A 22,507-nucleotide genomic window follows, 5' to 3' on the forward strand; every position below is an offset into this window, starting at 1 on the left:
AGTTGCAGCATGTGAAATCTAGTTCCCTGATCAGGTATCAAACCCATGCCTCCTGTATTGGAAGGTGGAGTATCAACCATTTCCTTGACTTTGGTTGCCATATATTTGGCCATCATGGCCTTACTTAGTTCCTGTTTGGGAGCTGCCCGGAGATAAGCAGGACTTCATGTGGGAACCTGAGGTATCTGCTGAAGGAGATAACATTTGGAGGTAGTCAGCTAGGCACATTCCTGGAGGCTAGCACATTCCTTCTTTGAACAGGCATCTGAGTGACACATCTCCATGACTGCCACGTGGTACTCGTTTGCATTTATATGTATTCCACATTTCTAAAAATAAATAAAAATGACTGGGATTCCCTGGTGGCTCAGTGATAAAGAATCTGCCTGCCAATGCAAGAGACATGGGTTCGAGCACTGATCCAGGAGGATCCTACGTGCCACGGAGCAACTAAGCCCATGTACCATGACTATTGAGCCAAAGTTGCTGAGCCCACACGTTGCAACTCCTGAAACTCAAGTGCCCTAGAGCCCATGCTCTTAACAAGAGAAGCTTTGGCAATGCTAAGCCCAGGCACTGCAACTAGAGAGTGGCTTCTGCTCACTGCAAATAGAGAAAAGCCCATGCAGTAATGAAGACCCAGTGCAGCCAAAAATACATAAAATTATTTTAAAAAGTGACTTCTTAATCAGAAAAGAAATATAAGTTATTATGAGGGCTTCTCTCATGGTTCAGATAGTAAAGAATCTGCCTGCGATGCAGGGGACCTGGGTTTGATCCCTGAGTCGGGAGGATCCCCTGGAGAAGGGAATGGCACCTAATTTTACCTGTGGCGCAATTAGGTCCATATTAAATATCCATTTCAGATTGTCACATTCAGATCTCTACCAAGTAAACACATCCCATTATAATAAATCGAGGAGTTATGGAGTGAATTGAGGAGTTATCCTGTGAATTGAAAGAAAATAATTGTTCTGCCACATCAGTTTATCTTTGTAAACTTGATATTGTTATATAAAATGGGCATCGACTTTAGATAGTGCCTACTTTAATTGTGTCCTAAATTTCTACCAGAGTATAAAAGACATTCCAGTGGGTCAATGGAAAGATATCAACCACCACAATGGAAAAACTTTACAAAGCATCGTTTTATTTCTCTGGAAACAATGGAGTCCTCCTGGCAGGCTTAAGGCAGAGGTAAAGACTTTCAAAGCAGGCCTAGGTACCTGCAGGAAGACTGTCAGGGATCATCATCCAATAATGTTGGTAAAAAAGTGTTCAGATCCTCACATGAAAGGAAGCTTCTAAGAACAAGATTCAAGTGAAATCCTCAGAGTGACAGCTCTTTTAACTTTAAATTATTTATGGGTTATCTACCTGCATTTGGGGTAGGTTGGTGTCAAGAGGGCTTCATTCACAAAAGAATAAAATTTTCTAATTTCAATGAGGGGAAGATGAACTAAGGGAGCAAGAAAATTATAGAGCAAATTATAGATCCAAAGGCTGAGAGAAATGCAGGGCTCTGGGCTTTTCCACATGCCAAGAATAAGGGCACTGATGTGCTGAGAATTCATCCATGCAAAATTACTGAAGTTAAAATTACTTTCGCCTACAAACTCACAAAATGGAGGATCAGTATACTGCCAGCAGATAGAAAACACTGACTAATCACATATCTCAGACTAAAGCTGTCTCTGCTATACATTTCTGAGATCTGGCTTTATGTCTAATTAAGCAACTAAAATGATTTGTAGACTTTATAACATTTATAACATTCACTTTAAATGTGCGATGTGAAGGCAATTCTGTCTTGCTAGATTTTACCTGTTTGAATAGGAATCTTAAGTCACCAGTGGTGAAACTCAATTAAATCTCTAGTTAAAAATTCACTTGGGTTTGGCTAAAGCTAAACAGATTGCATTACTAAAACTGGGCAAGATTTTCAAGTTCTGTTAACCTCCTGGCAGTTTAGGAGGGCTATTCTGTTTGTTCTGGTTTTGCTTTTTGTTTTGAATGCATTGAAAAAAAAAAACTTCCATTGCATACTGGCCCCATGCAGCTAAGCACTGTTCCATGTACTCAGGATATAAACAATGAATAAAACCAAAGAGAAATTCCTGTCCTCAGGGAGTTTCAGTTCTAGTGGGAGGAAGGGCTAAGAGCTAATCCACTTCAGTCGTGTCCGACTCTTTGCAACCCCAGGGAGTGTAGACCACAAGGCTCCTCTGTCCATGGGATTTGCCAGGCAAGAATACTGGAGCCCGTTGCCATTTCCTCCTCCAGGGGATCTTCTGATCCGGGGATGGAACCTGCGTCTCCTGTGACTCCTGCATTGCAGGGGGATTCTTTACTGCTTGAGCCACGAGGGGGGCCCAGGGAAGGGGGAGATAAGCTTGACATGTTCGAGGATGATAAATGCCATGGAAAAGAGCAAAGTAGGGAAGAGGTGCAGGGAAAGGAGGGTGAGAAGTGCAGTTTTGAATCAGAAGAACAGGGTGGCTCTTGCTAAGAGGGTGGTTCTTGAGTGAAGACTTGAAAGAGGCTTCAGAGTGAGTGATGTGTGTATCTTTTCTTTTCCCAAGAACCAGATAAGTTGATTTTTTTTTAAATAATGAAATGCCAAAAATCCTATCCTTTTTAATTGCAGTGTTTTAAAAACAATTTTTTAAAAGCCTCTATTTTTATTTATTTTATTTTTAAATTTTATATTGGAGGATAGCCAAATAATGATGGCATAAGCCAGAGAGTGAGGAATAGCCTGTAATGTGTGTATCTTGGAAAAGGGTTCTACAGGCAGAGGAATCAGCAAGGGCAAAGGCCCTGCCTCAGTCAGAGCAGGAGAAGGATGATACAGTCAAATCTGATGTTTTGGAGAGAGTTACAAAAAGTGGCTATTCTTTTTTTTTTTTTCCCCATTTATTTTTATTAGTTGGAGGCTAATTACTTTACAATATTATAGTGGTTTTTGCCATACATTGACATGAATCAGCCATGGATTTACATGTGTTCCCCATCCCGATCCCCCTCCCACCTCCCTCCCCATCCCATCCCTCTGGGTCTTCCCAGTGCACCAGCCCTGAGCACTTGTCTCATGCATCCAACCCGGGCTAGTGATCTGTTTCACCCTTGATAGTATACTTGTTTCAGTGCTGTTCTCTCTGAACATCACACCCTCGCCTTCTCCTACAGAGTTTAAAAGTCTGTTCTGTACATCTGTGTCTCTTTTTCTGTTTTGTATATAGGGTTATCGTTACCATCTTTTAAAATTCCATATATATGCGTTAGTATACTGTATTGGTCTTTATCTTTCTGGCTTACTTCACTCTGTACAATGGGCTCCAGTTTCATCCATCTCATTCTAACTGATTCAAATGAATTCTTTTTAATGGCTGAGTAACATTCCACAGTGTATATGTACCACAGCTTCCTTATCCATTCATCTAGTGATGGGCATCTAGGTTGCTTCCATGTCCTGGCTATGATAAACAGTGCTGTGATGAACATTGGGGTACACATGTCTCTTTCAGATCTGGTTTCCTCGGTGTGTATGCCCGTGAGTGGGATTGCTGGGTCATATGGTAGTTCTATTTCCAGTTTTTTAAGGAATCTCCACAGTGTTCTCCATAGTGGCTGTACTAGTTTGCATTCACACCAACAGTGTAAGAGGGTTCCCTTTTCTCCACACCCTCTCCAGCATTTATTGCATGATTATTCTTAAAAATGTGGGCCCTTTAGTTTCCTTACATGTCTTGGCTACTGTACATAATGCTACTATGAACACTGGGATGCATGTATCTTTTCCAATGAGTGCTTTTGTGTTTTTTGGATATATGTCCAGGAGTAGGATAGCTGGACCATATGGAAATTCTATTTTTAGTTTATAAAGGACCCTCCATACTATCTTGTAATGAACTATAAGGGGAAAGAATTGGAAGAAAGAAATGTTTATATTTATTTATAAAGGGCTTCCCTGGTGGCTCAGATGGTAAAGGATCTGCCTACAATGTGTGAGACCCAGATTAAATCCCTAGGCTGGGAAGATTCCCTGGAGAAGGAAATTCTCCAGTATTATTGCCTGGAGAGTTCCATGGACAGAGGAGCCTGGCGGGCTACAGTCCCTGGGATTGCAAAGAGTGGGACATGACTTAGTGACTAACAATGACACATATTTATATTTACATATATGCTGTGGGCTTCCTTGGTTGCTCAGATGGTAAAAAAATCCACCTGCGATGCAGGACACCGGGGTTTGATTGCTGGGTGGAGAAGATCCCCTGGAGAAGGGAATGGCTACCCAGATATGAATCACTTTGCTGTATGCCTGAAAGTGACACCCAAAACAAACACTACACTTTACCCGATATTGTGTAAATCAACTATACTTCAACTAAAACTTAATGGGCCACCTGTACAGAAATGACAAGGGACAGTCTGGTTTCTTGGAGCTAGAGGTTGTAGGGCCCTGTAAACATCGCTAGGCCCGAGGGAGTGACTGGTTTGGGAACCCCGAGTAGGAGACAGCTGCACAGAGAGTCTGCCTGATGGGAGCTGTGACCTTAGGTTGAGAGATGCAGGGCCTGTGCCAACAGTGCAGGAAGGAAGTGTTGGAAAGGAGAGGAAAGGAGACTCTAACTTTCCCTTCGTCCTTCCTTCAGATGTTCTGCTGCGCTCTCCACCTGGAAGCAGGGGGCCAGGGACACCATTGCATCCATCATGGAGTTCATCCTTCCAGGGTAGAGAGCAGGGAGAGAGGGTCTGGGGTAGGAGTGGGCTGAAGGCATTTGGCATGAGCTCTGAGGCCAGATCCTGGCTGACATGAAGAGGAATAACAAGGACGTCCTGGTGATTATGGAGGAGTGACTGAATACAAGTTCCGGGAAGTGAGTCCCGGAAACATTGGAGGCAAACTGGACGTCGCTGTTGGGACTTGTCAAGTCCTTCGCTCTTACTGTGAGGGAGAGAACTGTTGGGAGAGTTCTGTGTAAAAAGGTGGCAAGGGCTGAGATATCCTAAAGGCATCTCTCTGGATGCTGGGCTAATTAATAATAGACTGTGGTGAGACAAGGATGGACTTCTGAGACCAGTGAGGATGCTGTTGCCTAATTCAGGCAAGAAAGATGATAGTTTATAGATGGATGCAGGGAAGATGATAAAAAACACCGGATTTCCAAATAAATTTGGAAAGTAGAGCAAACAAGATTTGCTGGCCGAATGAATAAGGTCTGTGTGTGTGAACCAAAGAGAGAAGTCAAGGAGCCAAGGATGACTCCTAGTTGGAAGGACAGAGTGGCCGTTGGTTGAGATGGGAAAACTGTGGAAGGGGCACTTTGGAGGAAAGCTTAGCAATCAGTTTAGGACATGTTGAGTCTAAGGTGTCTGTTCAGTTCAGTTGAGTCTGAGGTTGAGTTCACTTGAATCCAGGGTGTCTGTTGAAGTGAAGAAGTGAAGTTGCTCAGTTGTGTCCAGCTTTTTGTGACCCCATGGACTGTAGCCTACCAGGCTCCTCTGTCCATGGCATTTTCCAGGCAAGAGTACTGGAGGGGTTTGCCATTTAGTTCTCCAGAGGATCTTCCTGACTCAGGGATTGAACCCAGGTCTCCCACATTGTAGGCAGACGCTTTACTGTCTGAGCCTCCAGGGAAGTCCTGTGGCTGTTGGGACATGGTAAATAGACAGATGGCTTTATCAGTCTTGAGTTTAGGAGCAAGGTCTTACTGGGAGATAGCAATTTTGTAGATGTTAGTGTTGGATGGTCTTTAAATTCATTAAATGAGATGCGATCACCAAGGGAGTGAGTGTGGAGAGACAGGAGAGGGGGACCAAAGATGGGTCTGGAGACTCTGAGGAGAAATCAGCAAAGGAGACAGAGACGGAGTTGCCAGCACAGCAGGGAGAAAACAGATAAAAGAAGAGGAGATGGTTTCCTGCAAACAAACTGAAGGAAGTGTTTCCAGTGGGAGGGAATGCTCAGCAATGTCAACTTCTGCTGGTAAATCAAGTACAATGAGGACTGAGATTTTACCATTGGCTTGAGTAACATGAAGGTAATTAGTGTCTTTGGCAAGTCCAGATTTCCTAGGATGGTGGGGAAACAAGCTGATTAAAGTGAGTTTAATGAGAATGGGGATGGAAAGATATGCATTGGAAATAATTAGTATAGGTTTCTCTCAAGAGTGCTTTGTATCAAAAAAGTATCCAAAAGAGCCCATTCTAAAAAGCGTTTTGCTGTAAAAATAAGTAGAAAAATAGGGCAGTAACTGGAGATAGAGTCAAGAGAATTTTTTTTTTTTTTTTAGCAAGAGGTAGAATAGCATGTTTTAGGGAGACAGGAATGCTCTAGCAGAGGGAAAAAAAAAATCAAAGATGCGAGAGAAAGAAGAAATTGCTGGAGAAGTGTCTTTGAGGAGGCAAGGGTGAGGGAAGCTATTGATCATATTGAAAGGTTTTCCTAATATATGAGTGTGGACTATTGAGTCATAGCAGTGATTTTTAAAACTGCCCATTAGAATCACTTGGAGGAGTTTTTACAACTTCTGCGATCCATCTCTTATCCCCTAAAATTTAAAAACAGTTTCTGGGGGAGGACTTTTAAGCAAAACGTTTCCCAGATGGCTCTCAAGCTTTAGCATGTGCCAAAGTCACTCCAAGGACTTGGTAGAATACAGACTGCTAGGCTCCGCCTCCAGAGTTTCTGATTCAGTAGGTCTGAGTCCATCTGAGAATTTACATTTTTAATATCCCAGGTGATGCTGATGCTGCTGAGCTGGGAACCACTCTCTAAGGATCACTGATCATAGTAACAGGAGAAAATGACAGTGTGTGGGGGCCAATGAAGGTAGGTGGGTCAACTTGAGAAAGTTCTCATCTGATGATCTGAAAAGTGAAAAGATCTGAAGTGAAAAGAAAGCTTATTATTTAGGAGTATGATGAAAGGTTGGAACAATGTCATCAAAGATTCAGGATAGAGGAAAGAAAGTGAAATTGTCAAGTGCTTCAGTTGTGTGTGACTCTTTGCGACACCATGGACTGTAGCCCACCAGGCTCCTTTGTCCATGGGATTTCTCAGGTAAGACTGCTAGAGTGGGTAGCCATTTCCTTCTCCAGGGGTACTCCTGACCCAGGGATCGAACCCGAGTCTCCTGCACTGCAGGCAGATTCTTTACCATCTGAGCAACCAGGGAAGCCCAGGATAGAGGAGAAGTTATCTCATGGTCATTTAGTAAGTGACAGAATGGGTGTTCTAAGGGAATGTAGCATAATTTGGGGGTAGGAACTGAGAGCACTTGAAATTGGAAATCATGAATTTAAAATGAGACCAACCAGCATGTTTTTTTTTTTTACCTCCCATTTTACTCTTGCCACATTTAGTTGCAGAGATCAAGTGTAGAGATGGTAGAGAGATGAGCTTGACTAGGGTTCAAGTTTTGCTAAAGATGGGTTACAAAGTGATAGAGGAGCAAGAGACTGAGAGTGTTCACAGGGAGGGTTTACAATGATTGACGTGGTGTTTAAGTTTGGGTCAGAGGGAGAAGGAAGACCTGAGAAGTGTGAGTGGGAAGGGGGCAGAGTTAAAGGAATGAAGGTTTTTTTCTTTTTTTTTAAATTGGAGCAGCAGGATAGTTGTTTGCTAGAGAATAGAATTTTTGAAATTGAGATTAAGGAGGGGTTGCATTTATTCATTTTGACAAAGTCTGTGTTATGACCAGGGGAGTCTGTGGTTGAGGAACTGTTTAGATCAACTGTTCAAATTATGGTGGAGAGGCGTTTCATGACCGAAGAGTTGGGGTACTGGGAACATCATTAGTATGAATAAAGATATCTCTGGGACCGGGACTTCCCTACTGGTCCTGTAGCTAAGACTCCAACTCTTAATGCAGGGGGCCCAGGTTCGATCCCTGGTCAGAGATCTAGATCCCACATGCCGAAACTAAAGATCCCACATGCTGTAACTAAGACCAACTCAGACAAATGAGTAAATATTAAAAAAAAGAGAAATGGAGAGGGAAAGGCAGTGAGCTGGATGCCAAGGTTTTTGAGATACAAGAGTAATGCAAAGTCAGGTCTTTAGGAAGGATAGACTGGCGTGGAAGTGAAAACCCAGGAAGACTTTTCCTGGGGTGGTGGGAGAAAGTAACCACTTCTTGAAGGGATTTGAGGGGCAGCTTGCCTTTGGGGAGACCCAGTTATCTGTTGGACTAGGAAGGGCAGTCCTGGAGAAGGAAATGGTAACACACTGCAGTATTCTTGTCTGGAAAATCCCATGGATGGAGGAGCCTGGTCAGCTACAGTCCATGGGGTTGCAAAGAGTCGGACATGACCGAGCGACTTCTGTTTCTTTTTTTCTCTTTCTTTAGGAAGGGCAGTAAAGCCCCAGAGGAGAGTTGAGGTGACTGGATGCTTTGAGGATGTCTGGCTCGAGTCCCAGAGGGCACTGGAGAAGAGTTTCAGGAGAGAGTCAGGGACTGGATCAGAGCCAGGGGTATGACAGGGTGGGGGTGCTTAGAGGCAATGAAGGTCACTTAGGAGTTGGAGCTTCTTGGGTTGACCCATATAAATAGTGGGATGGGCCATAATTAGGTGAATCCTCATGGCCTCAAGGTGGCTTCTTTGAGTGTTGAAAGGTAGTAAGAAGAGGGAGGCTTCATACATCATTCAGGGCTCCTGAATGAAGGCCAGGGAGGGGTGGTCTCACTCTGGAGACACGAGGCTGTCTCTCCTCTCCTGAGGATGGAGTCTTGAGTGCACAGCAAGGAGATATTTAACCCAGAGCACACAGTCAAAATCATTCTAATTAAAGGAAATGGTCTTGTGAACACTGGCCAACTCAGGGGGAAAAAAATCTCTAATGATTACAGGGAGAATTACTATAACATTTTGGAAAGAACGCAGTCCTTATTTCTGTTATATAAAACACAAAGGGTAAAATAAAAACATGAGAAATTGCCCCTATCTATCGCTCTTTCAGTTGAGTGATTTGGTACGTTTATCTAGCTTTATCTTGGAGAATGAAATGGCAACCCACTCCAGTATTCTTACCTAGAGAATACTGTGGACAGAGGAGCCTGGTGGGCTGCTGTCCATAGGGTCACACAGAATCGGACATGACTGAAGCACTTAGCATGCATGCATGCTTTGGAGAAGGAAATGGCAACCCACTCCAGTACTCTTGCCTGGAGAATCCCAGGGACAGAGGAGCCTGGTGGGCTGCTGTCCATAGGGTCACACAGAATCGGACATGACTGAAGCACTTAGCATGCATGCATGCTTTGGAGAAGGAAATGGCAACCCACTCCATTACTCTTGCCTGGAGAATCCCAGGGACAGAGGAGCCTGGTGGGCTGCTGTCTACGGGATCACATAGAGTCGGACACAACTGAAATGATTTAGCAGCAGCATCTAGCTTTTCCAGATTTTATTTAGATGTATCTTATCCAAATTTCCCACATAATTCCTTCAACTTTGTACCACATTTTATGAAAATGGTCATTAAGATTTCTTGGCAGAACCTTGATCTGCAGGCAACCTCAGATATTTTGTTTTGATATTTCTTTAACCCTTAATTTCTCTGGATTTGGTGGTGTCAAATTCAATCTAACTAGTATTTATTGAGTTTTGATGTGCATGGTAATGGTTATGTCCTCTGGGAAATTCAGAAGAATCTCAGATGCTGGTGGCTTTCAGTTCAGTTCAGTCGCTCAGTTGTGTCTGATTCTTCATGACGCCATGGACCGCAGCACACCAGGCTTCCCTGTCCATCACCAACTCTCAGAGTTGGCTGGGTGGCTTGGATGAAACTAAATATTGCTTTACATTTCTCAGCATTTTTTCCTGCTGAACATTTGCAGATATCAAAAGTTCATCTTGAACTCAAATTTGCTTTATGATGGCCAATATGGAAATTAAAATTTATAATTTAAGAAAAGGCCTGTGCATGTAGAAACTCCCAGCAATATGAAATTGTTTGTAGGGCAGAAACTATTTTACAGTTATAACTAGAAAATCTAGACTATATAAAAGGGTTCCTCCTCTAGTCCCTACCACCGATCTCCGTTCTTCCAGTGGTCACCAACATTTTTGGCACCAGGGCCGGTTTCATGGAAGATAATTTTTCCATGGGCTTGGGTATGGTTTGGGGATGATTCAAGAGCATTACATTTATTATGCACTTTATTTCTATTACTAATTACATCATCTCCACCTCAGATCATCAGGCATTAGATTGTGGAGGTTGGGGACCCCTGCTTTATAGCACATGCATGCACAGTTGCTTCAGTCATGTCCCACTCTGCAACGCAATGGACAGTAGCCTGCCAGGCTTTTCTCTCCATGTGATTCTCCAGGCAAGAGTACTGAAGTGGTTTGCCATGTCCTCCTCCAGGAGATCTTCCTGACCCAGGGATCGAACCCACATCTCTTACGTCTCTTGCAGTGGCAGACGGTTCTTTACCACTGGCACCCCCTGCACGACTCTTGGCAAATATTTCTACCACATGTTGGCTACATTACCATTACCTTCCATTCCCTCTCCCACCTACTTCGTTCAGGAGTCCCTGCTAGTATTCATGGAGATCACTAATACCGGCTGAGTTCTCACGGTCTTAGCCCCATCTTCATCTCCATGTGATCAGCGTTTAGTCTTTACCTTGTTCTCTCGCCACTTTTGACTCAATTGATCATTTTTTCCATCTTGATACATTTTCTTCTGCTCTTTTCCTGAATCCCACATTCTCCAGGTTTCCTGATTCTCCTTTGGCCATTGCTTGTCAGTCTCCTCCTCCTCTTTCAGGTCCATAAAATGTTGAGGATTCAGTCTTTGGCCCTCCTCTTCTCCAACTGATGCTCCTTTCTTAGTTGCTCTCATGCAATCCTGTGGTTTTAAAAATTGTCAATAGGATGGTGGTTCCTGAATCTTTATTTCCAGCTGTGAGTTCTCCCTGAACTCCAGCCTCAAGTGTTGAACTATTTCACATCTCCATTCAGATGTCTAGTTAGCATCTCAAACTTTCCAATGTCCTTGAGCTAGACCCTGATGTCTTCCTCTCTCCAGTTTTTCCCATTTCAGTGACAGATATCACCATTTACTTGGTTACTCAACTGTCACGTGTCTTTTTCTTATACCCAGAATACTCTAGTAAATCCTTTGGCTCTACTTCCAAAATATGTCAAAAATTCAGCCATGCTTCATCATTATCACCCTTGTCCAAGCTTTCATCTGGACAGCCACCAAAAAGCCTTACAGCTCCTACTCTTGTTCTCCTAGAGCCTAATCTGCATCCAAAAACAAAGCTCTGTTTTAGAAATGCCAATCAGATTGTGCCGTTTCTTATTCCAGGACCCTCAGAATACTCACATCACGGTGACTCTAAAGGGCCAAAGGCAAAGACAAAGGTCTACATTTCCTAGTCATTTTCTCTCACGTTCCCCCTTTCCAAGCAAGCTGGCCACGCTGGTCTCCTTGCTGTAATATACTAAATATGTTTCTATCACATTTTTACCATTGCTATTTCCATATACACAGGCTTGCTTTTATTTTATTCGGGTCTCTGTACAAATATCATTTATTCAGAAAGGACTTTCTGAACCATCTTATTTGAAGAGCAGTGCCTCCCCCACAAGTTGCCTCCCACCCCAGCACCCCACATTCTCCCTATCTTTCTACTACACTCATTGTTCTTCTTGAACTCTGTACTACTTGATGTTATGTTATATATTTATTTGTTTATTTTTCTTTCTTCCAATAGCATGTAAGGTTACCAGAGTCAGGGATCTTATTTTATTTTTCTGCTGTGTCTGAGGCATTTAGAACACTTTGAAACTTGGGAAAATTAAATTACTGCTGGTGAGGTGAGTCAAAGTTGCAACTCCCTCCAGGAAGACTTTTGATAATGGTAAACATTTGACAGATGGCCTGGAGTTATCTTGTTCTAACAGTTGTTACCGTCTAAGTAACTATTTTTGATAAGGAAACAGAAAGAACATTTTGTATTTTTATGTTTTAAACCTAGTGGTAGAGAGACAGGCCCATAATAAGTGCTTAACAAATTTTTGTTGAATAAATGAATTAACAAATGAAAGAATGAGTGCAAATATATCTCTGTGTGTGATATATGAATTACATAGAGATCACATCTCAAATTACTAGATCTTCAGATAATTTATTTTGCAGTTACTATGCCTCTTTGGTTAAAAATATTATTTAATGAACCAAAATAATTTCACTTTGCTTTAAGTAGTAAAATGATTATGACATTCTTTCTCTATGTTTTCACTAGGTTTAAAGCAAAATAACATTCTACCAATCTAAGAAAAATAAGAGTGTATTTTAATTAACTGGTCCAGTGAAAGAATCTGCCTGAAAAACAGGAGACTCACAGGAGCCGGGGTTCAATCCCTGGGTCAGGAAGATTCCCTGGAGGAGGAAATGGCAACCCACTCCAATATTCTTGCTTGGAAAGTTCCGTGGATAGAGAAGCCTGGCAGACTACAGTCCATGGGGTCACAAAGAGTCTAACATAACTGGGCGTGCATGCATGTACATGTATGAACTCTTACAAATATACTTAAATTGTAGATATAGAACCATTTAAGACAGAGTTATCTGTGTTTTTCAAGCCCTTACACATCAACTCCTCAGGACAGAAATTTCTGGAAAAAGTGCATATCCACAATAAAGACATCATAAGACAATTTATTGAATTTGGGAGTGGATTTTGGTTTTTTTATTCTTGCATTTTTATCATACAAAACAATTAGAGCTTTACTTTCTTGGACATGAAATTCTGTCCTCCCTTTCCTGGGATAGTTGTGTTAGACTCTTCTTTCTCTCTTTTGCATTTCACACAGAAAATACCAAGAACTGACTGCAGACAGAGCCGGAGCTTGGAAAGGCTCTGAGTCGAGTTGTCAGGAAATGTGGTTTCCAGTCTCCAGCTGTGTGATCTTGGGCACAGCACTAACCTCTCCATGTCTCCAAAAAAAGAGGGTATTCTTGTTGACCTTTATGATGGTTTTTCACTTTACAAGTCTCTGGTTTATAAAGTTGATATCAATTTATTACAGCATGAGATTTCCTCCCACTGAAAAAATACACTCTTCAACACTGCACTTTACTGATGAGACCAAAGTAACAAGTTTTAAAATCACTTGGAATCCTAAATTTTTGCCACTCTGTATTCATATCCTTGTATTTAAAAAGTCAGTTCTTCATTAGGAAATCAGTTTAGTTATGTAAGGTATAAGCAACATTCAGTAGGAGTTGGTTAATTTCTTGCATGAGGAAGAATGGGACAAGTGCTATCTATTTGCTGAGTTTAATATGCTGGGTTTAATATAGTTGGGGAAAATGCAGGACAAAACCAAGGTTTGCCTTACAATGCACTATTGTATTCAGAGACGGAGCATTAGTTCTCTTTTATAATATGCATTTTACGTGTCGGATTTCCCCTGAGAATGCTCACAATGTGAAAACACAGGATACTGACTCCAGATAGCTGAGGTGTTTATCACATGAATGATTTCAGTGAGCCCAGACTTTTGCATCTTCCCATGTATAGAAAAGTGCTAAATTCCTTAGCCTGACATATCTGACCTTCTTTAATTAACAATAATCTTTTGATGTTCAGACTCCCTGCCTTTTGTTGCAAAACTCCTGTTCCCCGCGCCTCCTTGAAGCAGTTCTCTCAGGGTTACAGGAGATGCTGCCTCTCGGGTTTGAGGCCCTAAAAATTCCCCTTGACTAAAACATACCTCTCAATGATGACAGCAAAAATTTTCATCGATGTCAAGCTTTTCTACAATTGACTTTATAGTATAAGGCACACATTTTAAGTGCACAGTTCTATGACTCGTGACAAATGGACCAGCCATGTGCTGTGGATTAAATTGTGCCCCCTAAAAAGATATGTTGAAATCTTAATCCTAGTAGTCTTTCAGAATGTGACCTTATTTGAAGACAAGGTCTTTACAGAGGTAATAAGTTAAAATGAAGTTATTAAGGCAGCCCATAATCTAATGTAATTGGTAACCTTATGAAACGGGGGAGTTTGGACCTATGCACGCAGGGAGAACGGCATGTGAAGTTTGCAGTGATGCTTCCACAGGCCAAGCAACTACCAGAAAGTGGGATTTTCTATGGGATTTTCCATGCCAGAATACTGGTCTGTTCAGTTCAGTTCCTCAGTCGTGTCTGACTCTTTGAGACCCCATTGACTGCAGCACGCCAGGCCTCCCTGTCCTTCACCGACTCCCAGTGCTTGATCAAACTCATGTCCATTCAGTCGGTGATGCCATCCAACCCTCTCATCCTCTGTCATCCCCTTCTCCTCCCACCTTCAATCTTTCCCAGCATCAGGGTTTTTTCCAATGAGTCAGTTCTTCGAATCAGGTGGCCAAAGTATTGGAGTTTCAGCTTCAGCATCAGTCCATCCAATGAATATTCAGGACTGATTTCCTTTTTGGATTGATTGGTTGGATCTACTTGCAGTCCAAGGGACTCTCAAGAGCCTTCTCCAACACCACAGTTCAAAGGCATCAATTCTTCGGTGCTCAGCTTTCTTTATAGTCCAACTCTCACATCCATACTGGACACTGGAATGGGTGGAGTGGGTTTCCATTTCCTTCTCCAGGGGATCTTGCAGGGATCAAACTGAAGTCTCCTGCACTGCAGGTAGGTTTTTTACTGCTGAGCCATCAGGGAAGCTCTTAGGTGGAAAGTTAAATCACTTCAAAAGAAGGACTCAGACCTTCATCGAAGGATACAGGTAGTGTATGCCTGCATCAAGGGAGCAGGTTCTGCTCCTACATGGGAGTGGGAGAAGGGCATGGCAAGTTGTCAAGGCCGTGGATGAGAGGTCAGATTATTATAGCAGGATTTCCCACCAATACAGGACTAAGTTCTCAGTAGGCAAGCAGCTGGCCAAGGCTCTCCCAGGCTCATTAAATGGGGGCTGAGAAATAGAATCAAGACAATTCTCAATTGCAGTTCCTTATAGAAGGTCTTTCTTGGTTGGGATTGAATCAGTAGCTGGTTGGGACTGAATCTGACAATTGAAGGAACTGATTCTTGTAGGAGGAGGGAGCTGAGGAGGGGTTGGAAGAGAGGGACTAATATAGGGTGATCATGACATAGGGTGAAGAGCCTTTCTGGCTTACCTGTGCCCGAGGAGATTCCTGGGACATGGGCCTCTGAGTTGCAAAACTAAGACAGTCCTGTTTTAACTGCTGGTCACCCTATGAAGAAATGTATTTGATAGTCTTGGTCAAATGCCTCCTCAAGTGTTCCTTAGGGTTAAATATGAAAAAAAAATTCCTTATGCAAAATGTTTCATGTAGTACTTTTTGAAATGTGTTTTTTTTTATGAAATGTGGTAATTTTTAAATTAATTTTGGTAACTAATATTCACATTTTATTGACATATTTCATTATAGAATCTGAGTTTTAAAATTGAGATGGAAATTAGATGTCATTTAATTTTTCATTGTGTAAATGATAAAACTGAGAGTCATAAAGACTTGAATAACTCAAGTTTGTAAGCTCCTTAAGGGCATACATTTTTTTGGAGTCCAAAGTCTTTGCTGGACCTCATCAATTTTTTTCTGCATCACCTAAAGATTCTTCCCTTTTCCTCTTATCAAGGGCCTTTAGAAAAGATCCAAAGGGCTCTTGTTATGATCAAAATAACATTTTTTGCCTCTTTTTTTTGTCTGTATGAGATGATATATGTGAACTACATTTCTTGTGGACATGATTTCACAATATATGAAGGTCAAATCATTATGCTGTATGCCTTAAACTTACACAGTGCTGTGTGTCAATTATATCACAATAAAATGGATAAAAAAAATGAGCTTTTATCACACATAGGCTAGTGGTTCTTTTTTAAGTTAGATTTCTTCAACCTTCTTCACAAGTTTCTGGTGAAATATACCACAGAAGCCTAAGGACATTGGTGTGATGTTTCTACGACAGTTATTAATGTGGACAGCTCATAGCGTGAATACCGTTGGCACCGTTTCTGTAGTTTAAGAGGGTATGAGCCAGTGGTTTAATTCCAGTTTCTTAGGAGGGTTGAAAGGAAGAACACCATGAGTTCAAGGAATCCTGCAGTACTTCTTGGCTTCTGGGTGTCTCTTTAAAGTCCCTACCGTAAATCTCTGAGACAGACACTTAGCTTCGGGGTCAGTCAATTTACTCTTTCCTACATATTGTCATTTTGGTTACCACCTGGGCTGTAAGTCATATTCAGGCCTCGCATTCCTGCAAGTAGGAAAAGAAATCGAAGACTGCACAGCCACCAAAGCTTCGACCCCATAAACTGTGGCGAGAGAATTCCATACCTGCAGAGTGAGTGAAAATGACAAAGAACTTTTCAAACTTCAAAGTTGAAAGGAACAGATCGATTCCAACTGGAGGGTCAGTCTGACATTTTTCATTCCATGTATTGGCAGGTCCATCGTGTTGAACATGTTCAGAGTAGCCCCAGGGGGAATTGTCTGCTGCTGAGAAGCACAAGCAGAAGGATGTTTTGAACAAGTTTATACTTTAAAAGTGCTTCAGGTGAGTCTGGGAGAAAAAAGTCCAGATTCTTCACTCCTTAAAATGGACACTAGCAGACTAGCCTTGAAATAGATGAAATAGGGTATTTCATCTGACCCTGTTCAAGGTTGGATTGAGAATAAGTTAGATCTGGGTTCAAGTTGAAAATATAGATTCATATTTTGGCTCTCAAACCAATGAAGTTACTAAATGATGGGTTAAATAATTAAATATCACCAAGGATTCTCTTTTTGTTTACATGCTATCATCGATTTAATTTGGGTTGAATTGGCTGATTTCTTTGCCCAAACAATGCCTTGACAACTTTGGAATTTAAAGATATATATTATTTTTATAAAAAAATAAAACAAAAAAATCACTTATTATTCCCAGGAAAACTGTGGATGTTTTGAAAGATGTTGAAGGGTGTTTGTAAAGAAAGAAAACATTTGTGACCAGGGTCCAGAAGCTACATATGTGGGACTAAAAATGTTTTCTTTCATAAAAACCTCAGTTACAAGAAGGGAAATTGATGTTTCAAAGTTGAATGGTCCATCCTCAAAATTCTAGGGAAGTTCTTCTGAATTACCCCAGAAGCTAACCTTAATATTAAAAATCTCTAGGGAGCTCTAGAGTTCATGGGAAGTTTTCTCTATTTAATTTTGTTAATATCACCTCTTTCATTCTTTTATGCAAGCACCAAGTTCAGTGTTATATAAGTAGTAATAACCAGAGTTTCAGGCTTCAGTAAATATAAGGCCTATTAAATACAAACTAAGTGAGGTTCATTGCTTTTGCTACTTAATAAGTATTTAGCTTAAAATAGTCACCTAATTTTTTTCTCTAGTATAAGACCTAGAATGTATTGTTAAAGACAATTAAAAGTTAGTTTCATGAGAAGATCAAATTTAGATGGTTAATATGCCCACACTGGAACTGGGAGATTGCTTTCTCAGAGGGAGTAAAAGTTTTTCTCTGTAATATATTGTTTTCAATAAAGAATCAGTCCCTGCATTAACTATTCCAATATTCATTACAAAGGAAAGCATAATAAAACATATCTTGTCAGATTAAGAAGCTCCTGAATCAACCTTCAGAAGACAAAGTGGAGCTTCTGAATAAACAGATTATATTATGTAGTGCAATGCTAGCAGGCAACCTTAATTATACTTTCTCCTAGCATGTGATAGTAATTCCCATGAATTATTGTGAGTAAACATTGGGATGGCAACCAACAGAATAACTTTTAAAGTAGTCACGTTGCTCTTTTACTTTGCTCTTATGGTTAAAAATACCTAGTTTTTATCATTTTCCTTAGTTTGATCCGACTCATATTTGATTTTGTAATCTTATCAAGAATAAATCCCTATCTAATCAATGAAGCACAGAAAGAAAGTAGGGAGAACACAACTCATAGTTTTTCCCTGTGAAAATGAGAAGCACCATTTCTGCACAGACAGAAGAGAGGTTGAGGACCTGTATGAATATTTTTTGTGCGGTCATACTGTGGGAGGAAGGCGAGCCAAACCCATCTCCTAGCCTCAGTTTTCCCGTGTGTGAAAATGGGAAAATTGGAGTTGGCAAGATTATCTAAAGTAATATAAAATACTCTAAGTGAGACAGGCCGGGACCTGGGACGCTTCAGGGCAGTGCTGCAATGCTTTCGCCTGGACACACCTCTCCTCCAGCAACAGAATACAAAGCTGTATGGGCCTAAAAATAACTGTGTACACGCACACTTGGGGCAGGTTCTGGACCAAGAGATATACATATATATATGTATAAAAAAAATCCAACTGCCATTTCTGAAGAGCCAGGAACAAAAGCTGAAGGTAGGAGCAAAAGCAGGGTGCAGTGCTTGCCCCCCTGCACTCAACACCACAAAGGGGTGAGCAAACTACGTAAACCACCCCTCTGGCCTGACCTTTGGGATACACCCCTCTCCTCACCTCATATAAGAAACACAGAGGGAAAGTAGTCATGTACTAATGTGAGAGTTAGACAATAAGGAAGGCTGAGTGCCAAAGATGTGGTGCTTTCAAACTGTGGTGCTGGAGAAGTCTCTTGAGAGTCCCTTGGACTGCAAGGAGATCAAACCAGTCAAACCTAAAGGAAATCAACCCTGAATATTCATTGGAAGGGCTGATGCTGAAGCTGAAGCTCCAGCACTTTGGCCACCTGATGCGGAGAGCTGACTCATTGGAAAAGACCCTGATGCTGGAAAGACTGATGTCAAATGAAGAGGGAGACAGAGGATGAGATGATTAGATAGCATCACCTACTCAGTGGACATGAGTTTGAGCATCTCTGGGAGACAGTGGAGGACAGGTAAGCCTTGTGTGCTGTAGTCCATGGGGTTACAAAGAGTTGAAGACAACTTAGCAATTCAACAACAACCAGGGGGAGTGAGAAGGGACCCTACTGGTTGTTTTTGCTCCCTCCTGCAGCCGGTGCAGTAGCCGCAATAATGTCTTGCTTGAATTTCTTGTCTGGCCTGTAGTCAATGTCTATTGCTTGGGGAAGACCAAGAAGCCTGGTTGGTATCATTACTATGTATTATGCACAAAAGTATTCCTGAAAGTTTTCATTGTAAATCCAGATTATGTGAATAGAAAATTAAATTCACTAGGTGAACTGATTATAGGAAATGTCATGGATTAATCTTCCTATGAAACAGATTTTATCTCTCACGCTTGTTTAAAACGTAGCAAAAACCATCACTAAAGGAAGTCACTGTGTTTATAACAGACTTAGTGAGGGTACACAGAGTCTCCAGATTTTTTTATATGAAAATCTGTTTTGTAGCCTAAGTTTGATATAACTAGAAACAGGTGGGGCCATTTTGAGAAATCTGACAAAATCAAGGAATTCTTTCTCTGAAATGATCTCACAGAATTTGTCTGGATTCACCTGAATGTACTTCTAGACCAAGGCTATTGCCAAAATATCACAGAAAAGTAAAATGCCTTTGTCAGTTAGTTTAGTAGTCTGATGTATGGTACACCCCTTTCCATTACTTATGATATATAATCAATTTGAAGTCACCAGAAATATCTTCTAGCCAGCAGTTTCATTCCAACATTTCTGACACATACTGTCTAAAATGTGACCAACATAATACGATGATTGCTTTCTGAACTAAATGCTATTTACTCTATAAAAGCCCCCTTTATGAGCAGATAATCTATGACAAGCTTGACTTTTTAAGGTAATTTCTTAATGTGACAACCTTGCCACAACTAGCCTATTCCCCCCCCCCCCAATCTATAGGACTGTAATCAATCTGGATATTTAAGTCTTCTTATTCTTACATCAAATAAGATGTTCTCACATTAATGATTTTATTTAAATTTAGATTGTTTTATTCTTAAATAGGCACTATGTTTACATGATTCAGAATTCAAAAGGCATAAAGAATGTTCATTGAAAATTCTCTCTTCACCCCATCCTTCTTCAGCCACCCAGTTTCATTTCCTGAAAACAATGCCATTCTTTCTTTTATTTTTATTTTTGGTTGTACCACGTGGCTTGTGAGATCTTAGTTGCCTGACCAGGGATCAAACCCAAGCCCTCAGCAGTGACAGCAGGAAGTCCTAACTGCTGGACTGTAGGAAAACCCCTGTCAGTAGTTCTTTGGGGATTCTTCCAGAGAGACTTTATGCGGCATATACAAGGTGGCTCAGTGGTAAAGAATACACCTACCAATGCAGGAGACGTGGGTTCGATCCCTGGGCTGGGAAGATCCCCTGAAGAAGGAAATGGCAACCCACTCCAGTATTCCTGCCTGGGAAATCCCATGGACAGAGGAGCCTGGCGGGCTACAGTCCTTGGGGTTGCAAAAGAGTTGGACACCACTTAGTGACTAAACAACAGCAACATAGATATAAATAGACTGTACGCTGGGGACTTTCTAATCAGCCATGTAGGATGGGTCTCAGCGTTACCCGATTTCCCGGGTGATGTTAAGGCCCTCATCCTTCCACACCGTGCATGCGTCAGAATGGCTGAGTCGTTGAGAAGCCAGAGGACAGAAGGCGATAAGTGGGTGGCGTGGCTGTGGGCCGGGCTGAGAGGCTGCCCAAAGTGGCTCCCGAGCAACGACTCACAGCGAAACAGCACAGCCACGAGGATGGGGAGAAAGGCTCTAGAGATGTCCAACACACTGACCGTTTTGCATGAGTATGCACAGTCCATCAGATTTTGAGAGGTGGTGGTACTGAGATTCTAGCATGGACTCAGATTTTAATACATTCACATAATTCTAGAAAGAGATTCATCTTGAGAATTTTCATTCCATGGACTTGTTGTCCTATTAGACGTTCCTTGTAGGCATTTGTGTGTGTGTGTGTGTGTCTGTGTGGTAAAATACACACAACTCAAAATTTAACTTTTTTTTTTTTTTTGGCCATACTGTGCAGCTTGTGGGAGCTTAGTTACCAGATGGTGGTGGTTTAGTTGCTAATCGTGTCCGACTCTTGCAACCCCATGGACTGTAGGTCATCAGGTTCCTCAGTCCATGGGATTTTCCATGGACTAGAGTGGGTTGCCATTTCTTTCTTCAGGGCATCTTCCAGACCCAGGGATTGAACCTGAGTCTCCTGCATTGCAGGCAGATTCTTTATTGACAGAGTTACCTGAAAGCCCATAATTCCTAGACCAGGGCTCAAACCTGTGCCCACTGCATTGGAAGCATGGAATCTTAACCACTGGACTTTTAGGGAATTCACTAAAACTTAAAAAAATTTAAATATCGAAGACACACACATACACACGTATAATCACAGATGCTTAGTGAATAATTTGTGTAAATCTGTTTCAGAAATTCAGAAGAGATATTTCTGTGGACCAGTAATAGTGGTGGTAATACAACAAATCCCAGGAATAAAATTTTGTGAGAAAGAAGAAGAAAGGAAACGTAGGTTCTTGTTATTTCTTTCTTTTTTTTTTTTGGATAGGTAAGAATTGGATTTACTTAAAGAGAAACACACTTTACAGATAGAGTGTGGGCCATCTCAGAAGGTGGAAGGGCCCTTTCTGAAAAAAATTAAGTGTAGCTGATTTACAATGTTGTGTTACCGTTTCAGGTATATAGCTTGGTCCTGGTTAGTTATCTATTATATATATGGTAGTGTGAATATGTTAATCCCAAACACCTAATTTATCCTCCTTTTTCCCCTTTGGTAACCATAAGCTTGTTTTCTACGATTTCTATTTACCACTTTAACCATTTTTAAGTGTACAATTCAATAGCATTAAGTACATTCACATTGTTGTATGACCTCGTAAGTTTTTGTAGAAGAAATGCATGGTAGGCAGTTTCAAATTTTTGCTCATGTTGAAAGTTGCTGTTTCATGCCTTATTTTTCATTTAGACTCCTGCCGTATTAAAAGACTTTGACGTCTTTCTGTGAATTTGCCTTCTGCAGATCTATAGAATGAAAATCACTAAAAGATGGTGTCATGTCTGGTATTGTAGAATGTCAGAAATGGCTGAAAATTTCCAGGAGCAAAAATAATTTGAAATGGCCATCGTTTTACTCATCACTTTGAGAAGTGCCAAATTTGGAAGTATCAAATTAACCCATTCAAGGAATATTATTAGAAAACATCATCATAACTTTTGTATACAATGCTTAAGGCAGAGTTTCTTGACTTTGGCACTATTGACATTTCAGGTTAGATAATTGTTTATCATGGGGCTGTAGAATGGCTAGCACTGTTCCTAGTCTCTACCTGCTAAATGCTGGTAGCTCCTTCCCCCAGTTGTGACAATTAAAAATGTCCCCAGAAGTAGCCAAATGTCCTGGGAGGCGGTAGAAAAAAATGCCCTTCTTTTAGAACCACTAGCTTAAGAGAGTGCATGTAGGGAAACCCTGATTTAGTGTATCATGTCTAGAACTAATCCCAATGCCAGTTGCATCCAAAGATTACAGGGGGATGCAGCATGGTTGAAATATGGAAATAATTTTATAC

At 41.3% G+C, this 22,507-nt stretch overlaps 1 long non-coding RNA gene across 2 annotated transcripts in view; it reads left to right on the plus strand.

Annotated features, from left to right (window-relative positions):
• Window positions 1–21,443, plus strand: part of LOC110143833 (uncharacterized) — a 193,000-nt gene extending 171,557 nt beyond the window's left edge. For both annotated transcript variants that reach the window (XR_011483487.1, XR_002315702.2), the window contains 2 exons: window positions 16,447–16,555; window positions 21,354–21,443. This is a non-coding gene — a long non-coding RNA (uncharacterized lncRNA). The remainder of the gene's footprint in view (window positions 1–16,446; window positions 16,556–21,353) is intronic.
• Window positions 21,444–22,507: the final 1,064 nt, after the last annotated feature.

This window comes from Odocoileus virginianus, chromosome 25 (genome assembly GCF_023699985.2).
Source record: "Odocoileus virginianus isolate 20LAN1187 ecotype Illinois chromosome 25, Ovbor_1.2, whole genome shotgun sequence".
NCBI lineage: Eukaryota > Metazoa > Chordata > Mammalia > Artiodactyla > Cervidae > Odocoileus > Odocoileus virginianus.